Here is an 18,030-nt window from a genome sequence, read left to right on the forward strand (position 1 = left end):
CCTAGGATTTCTAGTGGGATTCCTAGGATTTCTAGTGGGATTTCTAGTAGGATTCCTTGGATTTTTGTAGGATTCCTAGGATTTCTAGTAGGATTCCCAGGATTATTTCTAGTAGGATTCCAAGGATTTCTAGTAAGATTCCAAGGATTTCTAGTAGGACTCCTAGGTTTTCAGTAGGATTTCTAGTAAGATTCCTTGGATTTTTTGTAGGATTCCTAGGATTTCATGTAAGAATCCTAGGATTTCTAGTAGGATTCCTAGGATTTCATGTAAGAATCCTAGGATTTCTAGTAGGATTTCTAAGATTTTAGTAGGATTCCTATTATTTCTAGCAGATTCCTAGGATTTCTAGTAGGATTCCCATTATTTCTAGTAGGATTCCTAGGATTTCTAGTAGGATTCATAGGACTTCTAGTAGGATTCCTAGGATTTCTAGTGGGATTCCAAGGATTTCTAGGATTTCTAGTAGGATTCATAGGCTTTATAGCAGGATTTCTAGTGGGATTCCTAGGATTTCTAGTAGGGTTCTTTAGATTTTTTGTAGGATTCCAAGTATTTCAAGTAGGATTCATAGGATTCCTTGAATTTTTAGTAGGGTTCCTTGGAATTCTAGTAAGATTCCTTGAATTTCTAGTAGGATTCCTTGGAATTCTAGTAAGATGCCTAGGATTTCTAGTAGGATTCTTAAGGTTTCTAGTAGGATTTTTAATAAAATTTCTAGTAGGATTCCTAGGACTTCTCTAGGATTCCTAGGATTCCTAGGATTTCTAGTGGGATTCCTAGGATTTATAATAGGATTCCTTGGATTTTTTGTACGATTTCTAGGGTTTCTAGTAGGATTCCTAGGATTTCTAGTGGTATTCCTAGGATTTCTAGTGTGATTCATAGGACTTCTAGTAGGATTACTAGGATTTATAGCAGGATTCCTTGAATTTCAAGGAGGATTCCTAGGATTTGCAGTAGGATTCCTTGGAATTCTAGTAGGATTCCTAGGATTTCTAGTAGGATTCTTAAGGTTTCTAGTAGGATTTCTAGGATTTTCAGTAAGATTTCTTGGATTTCTAGTAGGATTACTAGGAATTCTAGTGGGACTCCTAGGATTCCTAGCGGCGAAATTCGCACGATTTTTGGCCGCTAGCGGCGAAATTTTTTTTTTTCGCCGCTAGCGGCCAAAAATAGGGCTATTTTTACCGCTAGCGGCGAAAATTGCGCGGTTTTTGGCCGGTAGCGGCGAAAAAAAAAATGACGGCCAAAAATCGGGCTATTTTTGCCGCTAGCGGCGAAATTTGCGCGGTTTTTGGCCGGTAGCGGCCGAAAATCGCGCGATTTTGGCCGCTAGTGGCGAAAATCGCGCGATTTTGGCCGGTAGCGGCAAAATTCGCACGATTTTTGGCCGCTAGCGGCGAAAATCGTCGATTTTTGGCCGCTAGCGGCAAAAATAGCCTGATTTTTGGCCGCTAGCGGCAAAAATAGCCTGATTTTTGGCCGCTAGCGGCGAAAATCGCGCGATTTTTGGCCGGTAGCGGCGAAAATCGCGCGATTTTGGCCGCTAGCGGCCAAAAATAGGGCTATTTTTACCGCTAGCGGCCAAAATAACGCGGTTTTTGGCCGGTAGCGGCGAAAATCGCGCGATTTTTGCCCGCCAGCTGCGAAAATCGCACGGTTTTTGGCCGGTAGCGGCGAAAATCGCGCGATTTTTGCCGCTAGCGGCCAAAAATCGGGCTATTTATGCCGCTAGCGGCGAAAATTGCGCGGTTTTTGGCCGGTAGCGGCGAAATTCGCACGATTTTTGGCCGCTAGCGGCAAAAATAGCCCGATTTTTGGCCGCTAGCGGCGAAAATTGCGCGGTTTTTGGCCGCTAGTGGCGAAAATCGCGCGGTTTTTGGCCGGTAGCGGCGAAAATCGCGCGATTTTTGCACGCCAGCTGCGAAAATCGCACGGTTTTTTGCCAGGAGCGGCGAAAATCGCGCGATTTTGGCCGCTGACAGCCAAAAATCGGGCTATTTTTGCCGCTAGCGGCGAAATTTGCGCGGTTTTTGGCCGGTAGCGTCCAAAATCGCGCGATTTTGGCCGATAGCGGCTTATTTCGCACGATTTTTGGCTGCTAGCGGCGAAATTCGCACGATTTTTGGCCGCTAGCGGCGAAATTCGCACGATTTTTGGCTGCTAGCGGCGAAATTCGCACGGTTTTCGGCCGCTAGCGTCGAAAATCGCGCTATTTTTGGCCGGAAGCGGCGAAAATCGCGATTTTTGCCCGCCAGCTGCGAAAATCGCATGGTTTTTCGCCGCTAGCGGCGAAAATCCCGCGGTTTTTGGCCGATAGCGGCAAAAATCGTGCTATTTTTGCCCGCCAGCTGCGAAAATCGCATGGTTTTTGCGCAAAATAGCGCGGTTTTTGGCCGGTAGCGGCGAAATTCGCACGATTTTTGGCCGCTAGCGGCAAAAATAGCCCGATTTTTGGCCGCTAGCGGCCAAAAATCGCGCAATTTTCGCCGCTAGCGGCCAAAAATAGGGCTATTTTTACCGCTAGCGGCGAAAATTGCGCGGTTTTTGGCCGGTAGCGGCGAAAATCGCGCGATTTTGGCCGCTGACGGCCAAAAATCGGGCTATTTTTGCCGCTAGCGGCGAAATTTGCGCGGTTTTTGGCCGGTAGCGGCCAAAATCGCGCGATTTTGGCCGCTAGTGGCGAAAATCGCGCGATTTTGGCCGGTAGCGGCAAAATTCGCACGATTTTTGGCCGCTAGCGGCGAAAATCGTCGATTTTTGGCCGCTAGCGGTAAAAATAGCCTGATTTTTGGCCGCTAGCGGCAAAAATAGCCTGATTTTTGGCCGCTAGCGGCGAAAATCGCGCGATTTTTGGCCGGTAGCGGCGAAAATCGCGCGATTTTGGCCGCTAGCGGCCAAAAATAGGGCTATTTTTACCGCTAGCGGCGAAAATAACGCGGTTTTTGGCCGGTAGCGGCGAAAATCGCGCGATTTTTGCCCGCCAGCTGCGAAAATCGCACGGTTTTTGGCCGGTAGCGGCGAAAATCGCGCGATTTTTGCCGCTAGCGGCCAAAAATCGGGCTGTTTATGCCGCTAGCGGCGAAAATTGCGCGGTTTTTGGCCGGTAGCGGCGAAATTCGCACGATTTTTGGCCGCTAGCGGCGAAAATTGCGCGGTTTTTGGCCGCTAGTGGCGAAAATCGCGCGGTTTTTGGCCGGTAGCGGCGAAAATCGCGCGATTTTTGCACGCCAGCTGCGAAAATCGCACGGTTTTTTGCCAGGAGCGGCGAAAATCGCGCGATTTTGGCCGCTGACAGCCAAAAATCGGGCTATTTTTGCCGCTAGCGGCGAAATTTGCGCGGTTTTTGGCCGGTAGCGTCCAAAATCGCGCGATTTTGGCCGATAGCGGCTTATTTCGCACGATTTTTGGCTGCTAGCGGCGAAATTCGCACGATTTTTGGCCGCTAGCGGCGAAATTCGCACGATTTTTGGCCGCTAGCGGCGAAATTCGCACGGTTTTCGGCCGCTAGCGTCGAAAATCGCGCTATTTTTGGCCGGAAGCGGCGAAAATCGCGATTTTTGCCCGCCAGCTGCGAAAATCGCATGGTTTTTCGCCGCTAGCGGCGAAAATCCCGCGGTTTTTGGCCGATAGCGGCAAAAATCGTGCTATTTTTGCCCGCCAGCTGCGAAAATCGCATGGTTTTTGCGCAAAATAGCGCGGTTTTCGGCCGTTAGCGGCAAAAATCGCGCTATTTTTGGCTGGTAGCGGCGAAAATCGCGATTTTTCCCCGCCAGCTGCGAAAATCGCATAGTTTTTGGCCGCTAGCGGAGAAAATCGCACGATTTTTGGCCGCTAGCGGCAAAAATAGCCCGCTAGCGGCGAAAATTGCGCGGTTTTTGGCCGGTAGCGGCGAAAATCGCGCGATTTTTGGCCGCTAGTGGCGAAAATCGCGCGATTTTGGCCGGTAGCGGCAAAATTCGCACGATTTTTGGCCGCTAGCGGCGAAAATCGTCGATTTTTGGCCGCTAGCGGCAAAAATAGCCTGATTTTTGGCCGCTAGCGGCAAAAATAGCCTGATTTTTGGCCGCTAGCGGCAAAAATAGCCTGATTTTTGGCCGCTAGCGGCGAAAATCGCGCGATTTTTGGCCGGTAGCGGCGAAAATCGCGCGATTTTGGCCGCTAGCGGCCAAAAATAGGGCTATTTTTACCGCTAGCGGCTAAAATAACGCGGTTTTTGGCCGGTAGCGGCGAAAACCGCGCGATTTTGGCCGGTAGCGGCGAAATTCGCGCGGTTTTTGGCCGCTAGCGGCGAAAATCGCGCGATTTTTGCCCGCCAGCTGCGAAAATCGCGCGATTTTTGGCCGCTAGCGGCGAAAATCGCGCGATTTTTGCCGCTAGCGGCCAAAAATCGGGCTATTTATGCCGCTAGCGGCGAAAATTGCGCGGTTTTTGGCCGGTAGCGGCGAAATTCGCACGATTTTTGGCCGCTAGCGGCAAAAATAGCCCGATTTTTGGCCGCTAGCGGCGAAAATTGCGCGGTTTTTGGCCGCTAGTGGCGAAAATCGCGCGGTTTTTGGCCGGTAGCGGCGAAAATCGCGCGATTTTTGCACGCCAGCTGCGAAAATCGCACGGTTTTTTGCCAGGAGCAGCGAAAATCGCGCGATTTTGGCCGCTGACAGCCAAAAATCGGGCTATTTTTGCCGCTAGCGGCGAAATTTGCGCGGTTTTTGGCCGGTAGCGTCCAAAATCGCGCGATTTTGGCCGATAGCGGCTTATTTCGCACGATTTTTGGCTGCTAGCGGCGAAATTCGCACGATTTTTGGCCGCTAGCGGCGAAATTCGCACGATTTTTGGCCGCTAGCGGCGAAATTCGCACGGTTTTCGGCCGCTAGCGTCGAAAATCGCGCTATTTTTGGCCGGAAGCGGCGAAAATCGCGATTTTTGCCCGCCAGCTGCGAAAATCGCATGGTTTTTCGCCGCTAGCGCGAAAATCCCGCGGTTTTTGGCCGATAGCGGCAAAAATCGTGCTATTTTTGCCCGCCAGCTGCGAAAATCGCATGGTTTTTGCGCAAAATAGCGCGGTTTTTGGCCGGTAGCGGCGAAATTCGCACGATTTTTGGCCGCTAGCGGCAAAAATAGCCCGATTTTTGGCCGCTAGCGGCCAAAAATCGCGCAATTTTCGCCGCTAGCGGCCAAAAATAGGGCTATTTTTACCGCTAGCGGCGAAAATTGCGCGGTTTTTGGCCGGTAGCGGCGAAAATCGCGCGATTTTGGCCGCTGACGGCCAAAAATCGGGCTATTTTTGCCGCTAGCGGCGAAATTTGCGCGGTTTTTGGCCGGTAGCGGCCAAAATCGCGCGATTTTGGCCGCTAGTGGCGAAAATCGCGCGATTTTGGCCGGTAGCGGCAAAATTCGCACGATTTTTGGCCGCTAGCGGCGAAAATCGTCGATTTTTGGCCGCTAGCGGTAAAAATAGCCTGATTTTTGGCCGCTAGCGGCAAAAATAGCCTGATTTTTGGCCGCTAGCGGCGAAAATCGCGCGATTTTTGGCCGGTAGCGGCGAAAATCGCGCGATTTTGGCCGCTAGCGGCCAAAAATAGGGCTATTTTTACCGCTAGCGGCGAAAATAACGCGGTTTTTGGCCGATAGCGGCGAAAATCGCGCGATTTTTGCCCGCCAGCTGCGAAAATCGCACGGTTTTTTGCCGCTAGCGGCCAAAAATCGGGCTGTTTATGCCGCTAGCGGCGAAAATTGCGCGGTTTTTGGCCGGTAGCGGCGAAATTCGCACGATTTTTGGCCGCTAGCGGCGAAAATTGCGCGGTTTTTGGCCGCTAGTGGCGAAAATCGCGCGGTTTTTGGCCGGTAGCGGCGAAAATCGCGCGATTTTTGCACGCCAGCTGCGAAAATCGCACGGTTTTTTGCCAGGAGCGGCGAAAATCGCGCGATTTTGGCCGCTGACAGCCAAAAATCGGGCTATTTTTGCCGCTAGCGGCGAAATTTGCGCGGTTTTTGGCCGGTAGCGTCCAAAATCGCGCGATTTTGGCCGATAGCGGCTTATTTCGCACGATTTTTGGCTGCTAGCGGCGAAATTCGCACGATTTTTGGCCGCTAGCGGCGAAATTCGCACGATTTTTGGCCGCTAGCGGCGAAATTCGCACGGTTTTCGGCCGCTAGCGTCGAAAATCGCGCTATTTTTGGCCGGAAGCGGCGAAAATTGCGATTTTTGCCCGCCAGCTGCGAAAATCGCATGGTTTTTCGCCGCTAGCGGCGAAAATCCCGCGGTTTTTGGCCGATAGCGGCAAAAATCGTGCTATTTTTGCCCGCCAGCTGCGAAAATCGCATGGTTTTTGCGCAAAATAGCGCGGTTTTCGGCCGTTAGCGGCAAAAATCGCGCTATTTTTGGCTGGTAGCGGCGAAAATCGCGATTTTTCCCCGCCAGCTGCGAAAATCGCATAGTTTTTGGCCGCTAGCGGAGAAAATCGCACGATTTTTGGCCGCTAGCGGCAAAAATAGCCCGCTAGCGGCGAAAATTGCGCGGTTTTTGGCCGGTAGCGGCGAAAATCGCGCGATTTTTGGCCGCTAGTGGCGAAAATCGCGCGATTTTGGCCGGTAGCGGCAAAATTCGCACGATTTTTGGCCGCTAGCGGCGAAAATCGTCGATTTTTGGCCGCTAGCGGCAAAAATAGGTTGATTTTTGGCCGCTAGCGGCAAAAATAGCCTGATTTTTGGCCGCTAGCGGCAAAAATAGCCTGATTTTTGGCCGCTAGCGGCGAAAATCGCGCGATTTTTGGCCGGTAGCGGCGAAAATCGCGCGATTTTGGCCGCTAGCGGCCAAAAATAGGGCTATTTTTACCGCTAGCGGCTAAAATAACGCGGTTTTTGGCCGGTAGCGGCGAAAATCGCGCGATTTTGGCCGGTAGCGGCGAAATTCGCGCGGTTTTTGGCCGGTAGCGGCGAAATTCGCACGATTTTTGGCCGCTAGCGGCAAAAATAGCCCGATTTTTGGCCGCTAGCGGCGAAAATTGCGCGGTTTTTGGCCGCTAGTGGCGAAAATCGCGCGGTTTTTGGCCGGTAGCGGCGAAAATCGCGCGATTTTTGCACGCCAGCTGCGAAAATCGCACGGTTTTTTGCCAGGAGCAGCGAAAATCGCGCGATTTTGGCCGCTGACAGCCAAAAATCGGGCTATTTTTGCCGCTAGCGGCGAAATTTGCGCGGTTTTTGGCCGGTAGCGTCCAAAATCGCGCGATTTTGGCCGATAGCGGCTTATTTCGCACGATTTTTGGCTGCTAGCGGCGAAATTCGCACGATTTTTGGCCGCTAGCGGCGAAATTCGCACGATTTTTGGCCGCTAGCGGCGAAATTCGCACGGTTTTCGGCCGCTAGCGTCGAAAATCGCGCTATTTTTGGCCGGAAGCGGCGAAAATCGCGATTTTTGCCCGCCAGCTGCGAAAATCGCATGGTTTTTCGCCGCTAGCGGCGAAAATCCCGCGGTTTTTGGCCGATAGCGGCAAAAATCGTGCTATTTTTGCCCGCCAGCTGCGAAAATCGCATGGTTTTTGCGCAAAATAGCGCGGTTTTTGGCCGGTAGCGGCGAAATTCGCACGATTTTTGGCCGCTAGCGGCAAAAATAGCCCGATTTTTGGCCGCTAGCGGCCAAAAATCGCGCAATTTTCGCCGCTAGCGGCCAAAAATAGGGCTATTTTTACCGCTAGCGGCGAAAATTGCGCGGTTTTTGGCCGGTAGCGGCGAAAATCGCGCGATTTTGGCCGCTGACGGCCAAAAATCGGGCTATTTTTGCCGCTAGCGGCGAAATTTGCGCGGTTTTTGGCCGGTAGCGGCCAAAATCGCGCGATTTTGGCCGCTAGTGGCGAAAATCGCGCGATTTTGGCCGGTAGCGGCAAAATTCGCACGATTTTTGGCCGCTAGCGGCGAAAATCGTCGATTTTTGGCCGCTAGCGGTAAAAATAGCCTGATTTTTGGCCGCTAGCGGCAAAAATAGCCTGATTTTTGGCCGCTAGCGGCGAAAATCGCGCGATTTTTGGCCGGTAGCGGCGAAAATCGCGCGATTTTGGCCGCTAGCGGCCAAAAATAGGGCTATTTTTACCGCTAGCGGCGAAAATAACGCGGTTTTTGGCCGGTAGCGGCGAAAATCGCGCGATTTTTGCCCGCCAGCTGCGAAAATCGCACGGTTTTTGGCCGGTAGCGGCGAAAATCGCGCGATTTTTGCCGCTAGCGGCCAAAAATCGGGCTGTTTATGCCGCTAGCGGCGAAAATTGCGCGGTTTTTGGCCGGTAGCGGCGAAATTCGCACGATTTTTGGCCGCTAGCGGCGAAAATTGCGCGGTTTTTGGCCGCTAGTGGCGAAAATCGCGCGGTTTTTGGCCGGTAGCGGCGAAAATCGCGCGATTTTTGCACGCCAGCTGCGAAAATCGCACGGTTTTTTGCCAGGAGCGGCGAAAATCGCGCGATTTTGGCCGCTGACAGCCAAAAATCGGGCTATTTTTGCCGCTAGCGGCGAAATTTGCGCGGTTTTTGGCCGGTAGCGTCCAAAATCGCGCGATTTTGGCCGATAGCGGCTTATTTCGCACGATTTTTGGCTGCTAGCGGCGAAATTCGCACGATTTTTGGCCGCTAGCGGCGAAATTCGCACGATTTTTGGCCGCTAGCGGCGAAATTCGCACGGTTTTCGGCCGCTAGCGTCGAAAATCGCGCTATTTTTGGCCGGAAGCGGCGAAAATCGCGATTTTTGCCCGCCAGCTGCGAAAATTGCATGGTTTTTCGCCGCTAGCGGCGAAAATCCCGCGGTTTTTGGCCGATAGCGGCAAAAATCGTGCTAGTTTTGCCCGCCAGCTGCGAAAATCGCATGGTTTTTGCGCAAAATAGCGCGGTTTTCAGCCGTTAGCGGCAAAAATCGCGCTATTTTTGGCTGGTAGCGGCGAAAATCGCGATTTTTCCCCGCCAGCTGCGAAAATCGCATAGTTTTTGGCCGCTAGCGGAGAAAATCGCACGATTTTTGGCCGCTAGCGGCAAAAATAGCCCGCTAGCGGCGAAAATTGCGCGGTTTTTGGCCGGTAGCGGCGAAAATCGCGCGATTTTTGGCCGCTAGTGGCGAAAATCGCGCGATTTTGGCCGGTAGCGGCAAAATTCGCACGATTTTTGGCCGCTAGCGGCGAAAATCAGGCTATTTTTGGCCGCTAGCGGCGAAAATCGTCGATTTTTGGCCGCTAGCGGCAAAAATAGCCTGATTTTTGGCCGCTAGCGGCAAAAATAGCCTGATTTTTGGCCGCTAGCGGCGAAAATCGCGCGATTTTTGCCGCTAGCGGCGAAATTTGCGCGGTTTTTGGCCGGTAGCGGCCAAAATCGCGCGATTTTGGCCGCTAGTGGCGAAAATCGCGCGATTTTGGCCGGTAGCGGCAAAATTCGCACGATTTTTGGCCGCTAGCGGCGAAAATCGTCGATTTTTGGCCGCTAGCGGCAAAAATAGCCTGATTTTTGGCCGCTAGCGGCAAAAATAGCCTGATTTTTGGCCGCTAGCGGCGAAAATCGCGCGATTTTTGGCCGGTAGCGGCGAAAATCGCGCGATTTTGGCCGCTAGCGGCCAAAAATAGGGCTATTTTTACCGCTAGCGGCCAAAATAACGCGGTTTTTGGCCGGTAGCGGCGAAAATCGCGCGATTTTTGCCCGCCAGCTGCGAAAATCGCACGGTTTTTGGCCGGTAGCGGCGAAAATCGCGCGATTTTTGCCGCTAGCGGCCAAAAATCGGGCTATTTATGCCGCTAGCGGCGAAAATTGCGCGGTTTTTGGCCGGTAGCGGCGAAATTCGCACGATTTTTGGCCGCTAGCGGCAAAAATAGCCCGATTTTTGGCCGCTAGCGGCGAAAATTGCGCGGTTTTTGGCCGCTAGTGGCGAAAATCGCGCGGTTTTTGGCCGGTAGCGGCGAAAATCGCGCGATTTTTGCACGCCAGCTGCGAAAATCGCACGGTTTTTTTGCCAGGAGCGGCGAAAATCGCGCGATTTTGGCCGCTGACAGCCAAAAATCGGGCTATTTTTGCCGCTAGCGGCGAAATTTGCGCGGTTTTTGGCCGGTAGCGTCCAAAATCGCGCGATTTTGGCCGATAGCGGCTTATTTCGCACGATTTTTGGCTGCTAGCGGCGAAATTCGCACGATTTTTGGCCGCTAGCGGCGAAATTCGCACGATTTTTGGCCTGCTAGCGGCGAAATTCGCACGGTTTTCGGCCGCTAGCGTCGAAAATCGCGCTATTTTTGGCCGGAAGCGGCGAAAATCGCGATTTTTGCCCGCCAGCTGCGAAAATCGCATGGTTTTTCGCCGCTAGCGGCGAAAATCCCGCGGTTTTTGGCCGATAGCGGCAAAAATCGTGCTATTTTTGCCCGCCAGCTGCGAAAATCGCATGGTTTTTGCGCAAAATAGCGCGGTTTTCGGCCGTTAGCGGCAAAAATCGCGCTATTTTTGGCTGGTAGCGGCGAAAATCGCGATTTTTCCCCGCCAGCTGCGAAAATCGCATAGTTTTTGGCCGCTAGCGGAGAAAATCGCACGATTTTTGGCCGCTAGCGGCAAAAATAGCCCGCTAGCGGCGAAAATTGCGCGGTTTTTGGCCGGTAGCGGCGAAAATCGCGCGATTTTTGGCCGCTAGTGGCGAAAATCGCGCGATTTTGGCCGGTAGCGGCAAAATTCGCACGATTTTTGGCCGCTAGCGGCGAAAATCGTCGATTTTTGGCCGCTAGCGGCAAAAATAGCCTGATTTTTGGCCGCTAGCGGCAAAAATAGCCTGATTTTTGGCCGCTAGCGGCAAAAATAGCCTGATTTTTGGCCGCTAGCGGCGAAAATCGCGCGATTTTTGGCCGGTAGCGGCGAAAATCGCGCGATTTTGGCCGCTAGCGGCCAAAAATAGGGCTATTTTTACCGCTAGCGGCTAAAATAACGCGGTTTTTGGCCGGTAGCGGCGAAAACCGCGCGATTTTGGCCGGTAGCGGCGAAATTCGCGCGGTGTTTGGCCGCTAGCGGCGAAAATCGCGCGATTTTTGCCCGCCAGCTGCGAAAATCGCGCGATTTTTGGCCGCTAGCGGCGAAAATCGCGCGATTTTTGCCCGCCAGCTGCGAAAATCGCACGGTTTTTGGCCGGTAGCGGCGAAAATCGCGCGATTTTTGCCGCTAGCGGCCAAAAATCGGGCTATTTATGCCGCTAGCGGCGAAAATTGCGCGGTTTTTGGCCGGTAGCGGCGAAATTCGCACGATTTTTGGCCGCTAGCGGCAAAAATAGCCCGATTTTTGGCCGCTAGCGGCGAAAATTGCGCGGTTTTTGGCCGCTAGTGGCGAAAATCGCGCGGTTTTTGGCCGGTAGCGGCGAAAATCGCGCGATTTTTGCACGCCAGCTGCGAAAATCGCACGGTTTTTTGCCAGGAGCAGCGAAAATCGCGCGATTTTGGCCGCTGACAGCCAAAAATCGGGCTATTTTTGCCGCTAGCGGCGAAATTTGCGCGGTTTTTGGCCGGTAGCGTCCAAAATCGCGCGATTTTGGCCGATAGCGGCTTATTTCGCACGATTTTTGGCTGCTAGCGGCGAAATTCGCACGATTTTTGGCCGCTAGCGGCGAAATTCGCACGATTTTTGGCCGCTAGCGGCGAAATTCGCACGGTTTTCGGCCGCTAGCGTCGAAAATCGCGCTATTTTTGGCCGGAAGCGGCGAAAATCGCGATTTTTGCCCGCCAGCTGCGAAAATCGCATGGTTTTTCGCCGCTAGCGCGAAAATCCCGCGGTTTTTGGCCGATAGCGGCAAAAATCGTGCTATTTTTGCCCGCCAGCTGCGAAAATCGCATGGTTTTTGCGCAAAATAGCGCGGTTTTTGGCCGGTAGCGGCGAAATTCGCACGATTTTTGGCCGCTAGCGGCAAAAATAGCCCGATTTTTGGCCGCTAGCGGCCAAAAATCGCGCAATTTTCGCCGCTAGCGGCCAAAAATAGGGCTATTTTTACCGCTAGCGGCGAAAATTGCGCGGTTTTTGGCCGGTAGCGGCGAAAATCGCGCGATTTTGGCCGCTGACGGCCAAAAATCGGGCTATTTTTGCCGCTAGCGGCGAAATTTGCGCGGTTTTTGGCCGGTAGCGGCCAAAATCGCGCGATTTTGGCCGCTAGTGGCGAAAATCGCGCGATTTTGGCCGGTAGCGGCAAAATTCGCACGATTTTTGGCCGCTAGCGGCGAAAATCGTCGATTTTTGGCCGCTAGCGGTAAAAATAGCCTGATTTTTGGCCGCTAGCGGCAAAAATAGCCTGATTTTTGGCCGCTAGCGGCGAAAATCGCGCGATTTTTGGCCGGTAGCGGCGAAAATCGCGCGATTTTGGCCGCTAGCGGCCAAAAATAGGGCTATTTTTACCGCTAGCGGCGAAAATAACGCGGTTTTTGGCCGGTAGCGGCGAAAATCGCGCGATTTTTGCCCGCCAGCTGCGAAAATCGCACGGTTTTTTGCCGCTAGCGGCCAAAAATCGGGCTGTTTATGCCGCTAGCGGCGAAAATTGCGCGGTTTTTGGCCGGTAGCGGCGAAATTCGCACGATTTTTGGCCGCTAGCGGCGAAAATTGCGCGGTTTTTGGCCGCTAGTGGCGAAAATCGCGCGGTTTTTGGCCGGTAGCGGCGAAAATCGCGCGATTTTTGCACGCCAGCTGCGAAAATCGCACGGTTTTTTGCCAGGAGCGGCGAAAATCGCGCGATTTTGGCCGCTGACAGCCAAAAATCGGGCTATTTTTGCCGCTAGCGGCGAAATTTGCGCGGTTTTTGGCCGGTAGCGTCCAAAATCGCGCGATTTTGGCCGATAGCGGCTTATTTCGCACGATTTTTGGCTGCTAGCGGCGAAATTCGCACGATTTTTGGCCGCTAGCGGCGAAATTCGCACGATTTTTGGCCGCTAGCGGCGAAATTCGCACGGTTTTCGGCCGCTAGCGTCGAAAATCGCGCTATTTTTGGCCGGAAGCGGCGAAAATTGCGATTTTTGCCCGCCAGCTGCGAAAATCGCATGGTTTTTCGCCGCTAGCGGCGAAAATCCCGCGGTTTTTGGCCGATAGCGGCAAAAATCGTGCTATTTTTGCCCGCCAGCTGCGAAAATCGCATGGTTTTTGCGCAAAATAGCGCGGTTTTCGGCCGTTAGCGGCAAAAATCGCGCTATTTTTGGCTGGTAGCGGCGAAAATCGCGATTTTTCCCCGCCAGCTGCGAAAATCGCATAGTTTTTGGCCGCTAGCGGAGAAAATCGCACGATTTTTGGCCGCTAGCGGCAAAAATAGCCCGCTAGCGGCGAAAATTGCGCGGTTTTTGGCCGGTAGCGGCGAAAATCGCGCGATTTTTGGCCGCTAGTGGCGAAAATCGCGCGATTTTGGCCGGTAGCGGCAAAATTCGCACGATTTTTGGCCGCTAGCGGCGAAAATCGTCGATTTTTGGCCGCTAGCGGCAAAAATAGGTTGATTTTTGGCCGCTAGCGGCAAAAATAGCCTGATTTTTGGCCGCTAGCGGCAAAAATAGCCTGATTTTTGGCCGCTAGCGGCGAAAATCGCGCGATTTTTGGCCGGTAGCGGCGAAAATCGCGCGATTTTGGCCGCTAGCGGCCAAAAATAGGGCTATTTTTACCGCTAGCGGCTAAAATAACGCGGTTTTTGGCCGGTAGCGGCGAAAATCGCGCGATTTTGGCCGGTAGCGGCGAAATTCGCGCGGTTTTTGGCCGGTAGCGGCGAAATTCGCACGATTTTTGGCCGCTAGCGGCAAAAATAGCCCGATTTTTGGCCGCTAGCGGCGAAAATTGCGCGGTTTTTGGCCGCTAGTGGCGAAAATCGCGCGGTTTTTGGCCGGTAGCGGCGAAAATCGCGCGATTTTTGCACGCCAGCTGCGAAAATCGCACGGTTTTTTGCCAGGAGCAGCGAAAATCGCGCGATTTTGGCCGCTGACAGCCAAAAATCGGGCTATTTTTGCCGCTAGCGGCGAAATTTGCGCGGTTTTTGGCCGGTAGCGTCCAAAATCGCGCGATTTTGGCCGATAGCGGCTTATTTCGCACGATTTTTGGCTGCTAGCGGCGAAATTCGCACGATTTTTGGCCGCTAGCGGCGAAATTCGCACGATTTTTGGCCGCTAGCGGCGAAATTCGCACGGTTTTCGGCCGCTAGCGTCGAAAATCGCGCTATTTTTGGCCGGAAGCGGCGAAAATCGCGATTTTTGCCCGCCAGCTGCGAAAATCGCATGGTTTTTCGCCGCTAGCGGCGAAAATCCCGCGGTTTTTGGCCGATAGCGGCAAAAATCGTGCTATTTTTGCCCGCCAGCTGCGAAAATCGCATGGTTTTTGCGCAAAATAGCGCGGTTTTTGGCCGGTAGCGGCGAAATTCGCACGATTTTTGGCCGCTAGCGGCAAAAATAGCCCGATTTTTGGCCGCTAGCGGCCAAAAATCGCGCAATTTTCGCCGCTAGCGGCCAAAAATAGGGCTATTTTTACCGCTAGCGGCGAAAATTGCGCGGTTTTTGGCCGGTAGCGGCGAAAATCGCGCGATTTTGGCCGCTGACGGCCAAAAATCGGGCTATTTTTGCCGCTAGCGGCGAAATTTGCGCGGTTTTTGGCCGGTAGCGGCCAAAATCGCGCGATTTTGGCCGCTAGTGGCGAAAATCGCGCGATTTTGGCCGGTAGCGGCAAAATTCGCACGATTTTTGGCCGCTAGCGGCGAAAATCGTCGATTTTTGGCCGCTAGCGGTAAAAATAGCCTGATTTTTGGCCGCTAGCGGCAAAAATAGCCTGATTTTTGGCCGCTAGCGGCGAAAATCGCGCGATTTTTGGCCGGTAGCGGCGAAAATCGCGCGATTTTGGCCGCTAGCGGCCAAAAATAGGGCTATTTTTACCGCTAGCGGCGAAAATAACGCGGTTTTTGGCCGGTAGCGGCGAAAATCGCGCGATTTTTGCCCGCCAGCTGCGAAAATCGCACGGTTTTTGGCCGGTAGCGGCGAAAATCGCGCGATTTTTGCCGCTAGCGGCCAAAAATCGGGCTGTTTATGCCGCTAGCGGCGAAAATTGCGCGGTTTTTGGCCGGTAGCGGCGAAATTCGCACGATTTTTGGCCGCTAGCGGCGAAAATTGCGCGGTTTTTGGCCGCTAGTGGCGAAAATCGCGCGGTTTTTGGCCGGTAGCGGCGAAAATCGCGCGATTTTTGCACGCCAGCTGCGAAAATCGCACGGTTTTTTGCCAGGAGCGGCGAAAATCGCGCGATTTTGGCCGCTGACAGCCAAAAATCGGGCTATTTTTGCCGCTAGCGGCGAAATTTGCGCGGTTTTTGGCCGGTAGCGTCCAAAATCGCGCGATTTTGGCCGATAGCGGCTTATTTCGCACGATTTTTGGCTGCTAGCGGCGAAATTCGCACGATTTTTGGCCGCTAGCGGCGAAATTCGCACGATTTTTGGCCGCTAGCGGCGAAATTCGCACGGTTTTCGGCCGCTAGCGTCGAAAATCGCGCTATTTTTGGCCGGAAGCGGCGAAAATCGCGATTTTTGCCCGCCAGCTGCGAAAATTGCATGGTTTTTCGCCGCTAGCGGCGAAAATCCCGCGGTTTTTGGCCGATAGCGGCAAAAATCGTGCTAGTTTTGCCCGCCAGCTGCGAAAATCGCATGGTTTTTGCGCAAAATAGCGCGGTTTTCAGCCGTTAGCGGCAAAAATCGCGCTATTTTTGGCTGGTAGCGGCGAAAATCGCGATTTTTCCCCGCCAGCTGCGAAAATCGCATAGTTTTTGGCCGCTAGCGGAGAAAATCGCACGATTTTTGGCCGCTAGCGGCAAAAATAGCCCGCTAGCGGCGAAAATTGCGCGGTTTTTGGCCGGTAGCGGCGAAAATCGCGCGATTTTTGGCCGCTAGTGGCGAAAATCGCGCGATTTTGGCCGGTAGCGGCAAAATTCGCACGATTTTTGGCCGCTAGCGGCGAAAATCAGGCTATTTTTGGCCGCTAGCGGCGAAAATCGTCGATTTTTGGCCGCTAGCGGCAAAAATAGCCTGATTTTTGGCCGCTAGCGGCAAAAATAGCCTGATTTTTGGCCGCTAGCGGCGAAAATCGCGCGATTTTTGCCGCTAGCGGCGAAATTTGCGCGGTTTTTGGCCGGTAGCGGCCAAAATCGCGCGATTTTGGCCGCTAGTGGCGAAAATCGCGCGATTTTGGCCGGTAGCGGCAAAATTCGCACGATTTTTGGCCGCTAGCGGCGAAAATCGTCGATTTTTGGCCGCTAGCGGTAAAAATAGCCTGATTTTTGGCCGCTAGCGGCAAAAATAGCCTGATTTTTGGCCGCTAGCGGCGAAAATCGCGCGATTTTTGGCCGGTAGCGGCGAAAATCGCGCGATTTTGGCCGCTAGCGGCCAAAAATAGGGCTATTTTTACCGCTAGCGGCGAAAATAACGCGGTTTTTGGCCGGTAGCGGCGAAAATCGCGCGATTTTTGCCCGCCAGCTGCGAAAATCGCACGGTTTTTGGCCGGTAGCGGCGAAAATCGCGCGATTTTTGCCGCTAGCGGCCAAAAATCGGGCTGTTTATGCCGCTAGCGGCGAAAATTGCGCGGTTTTTGGCCGGTAGCGGCGAAATTCGCACGATTTTTGGCCGCTAGCGGCGAAAATTGCGCGGTTTTTGGCCGTTAGTGGCGAAAATCGCGCGGTTTTTGGCCGGTAGCGGCGAAAATCGCGCGATTTTTGCACGCCAGCTGCGAAAATCGCACGGTTTTTTGCCAGGAGCGGCGAAAATCGCGCGATTTTGGCCGCTGACAGCCAAAAATCGGGCTATTTTTGCCGCTAGCGGCGAAATTTGCGCGGTTTTTGGCCGGTAGCGTCCAAAATCGCGCGATTTTGGCCGATAGCGGCTTATTTCGCACGATTTTTGGCTGCTAGCGGCGAAATTCGCACGATTTTTGGCCGCTAGCGGCGAAATTCGCACGATTTTTGGCCGCTAGCGGCGAAATTCGCACGGTTTTCGGCCGCTAGCGTCGAAAATCGCGCTATTTTTGGCCGGAAGCGGCGAAAATCGCGATTTTTGCCCGCCAGCTGCGAAAATCGCATGGTTTTTCGCCGCTAGCGGCGAAAATCCCGCGGTTTTTGGCCGATAGCGGCAAAAATCGTGCTATTTTTGCCCGCCAGCTGCGAAAATCGCATGGTTTTTGCGCAAAATAGCGCGGTTTTCGGCCGTTAGCGGCAAAAATCGCGCTATTTTTGGCTGGTAGCGGCGAAAATCGCGATTTTTCCCCGCCAGCTGCGAAAATCGCATAGTTTTTGGCCGCTAGCGGAGAAAATCGCACGATTTTTGGCCGCTAGCGGCAAAAATAGCCCGCTAGCGGCGAAAATTGCGCGGTTTTTGGCCGGTAGCGGCGAAAATCGCGCGATTTTTGGCCGCTAGTGGCGAAAATCAAGCGATTTTGGCCGGTAGCGGCAAAATTCGCACGATTTTTGGCCGCTAGCGGCGAAAATCGTCGATTTTTGGCCGCTAGCGGCAAAAATAGCCTGATTTTTGGCCGCTAGCGGCAAAAATAGCCTGATTTTTGGCCGCTAGCGGCAAAAATAGCCTGATTTTTGGCCGCTAGCGGCGAAAATCGCGCGATTTTTGGCCGGTAGCGGCGAAAATCGCGCGATTTTGGCCGCTAGTGGCGAAAATCGCGCGATTTTGGCCGGTAGCGGCAAAATTCGCACGATTTTTGGCCGCTAGCGGCGAAAATCGTCGATTTTTGGCCGCTAGCGGTAAAAATAGCCTGATTTTTGGCCGCTAGCGGCAAAAATAGCCTGATTTTTGGCCGCTAGCGGCGAAAATCGCGCGATTTTTGGCCGGTAGCGGCGAAAATCGCGCGATTTTGGCCGCTAGCGGCCAAAAATAGGGCTATTTTTACCGCTAGCGGCGAAAATAACGCGGTTTTTGGCCGGTAGCGGCGAAAATCGCGCGATTTTTGCCCGCCAGCTGCGAAAATCGCACGGTTTTTGGCCGGTAGCGGCGAAAATCGCGCGATTTTTGCCGCTAGCGGCCAAAAATCGGGCTGTTTATGCCGCTAGCGGC

This window comes from Procambarus clarkii, chromosome 25 (genome assembly GCF_040958095.1).
Source record: "Procambarus clarkii isolate CNS0578487 chromosome 25, FALCON_Pclarkii_2.0, whole genome shotgun sequence".
In the NCBI taxonomy this organism is placed as follows: Eukaryota; Metazoa; Arthropoda; class Malacostraca; order Decapoda; family Cambaridae; genus Procambarus; species Procambarus clarkii.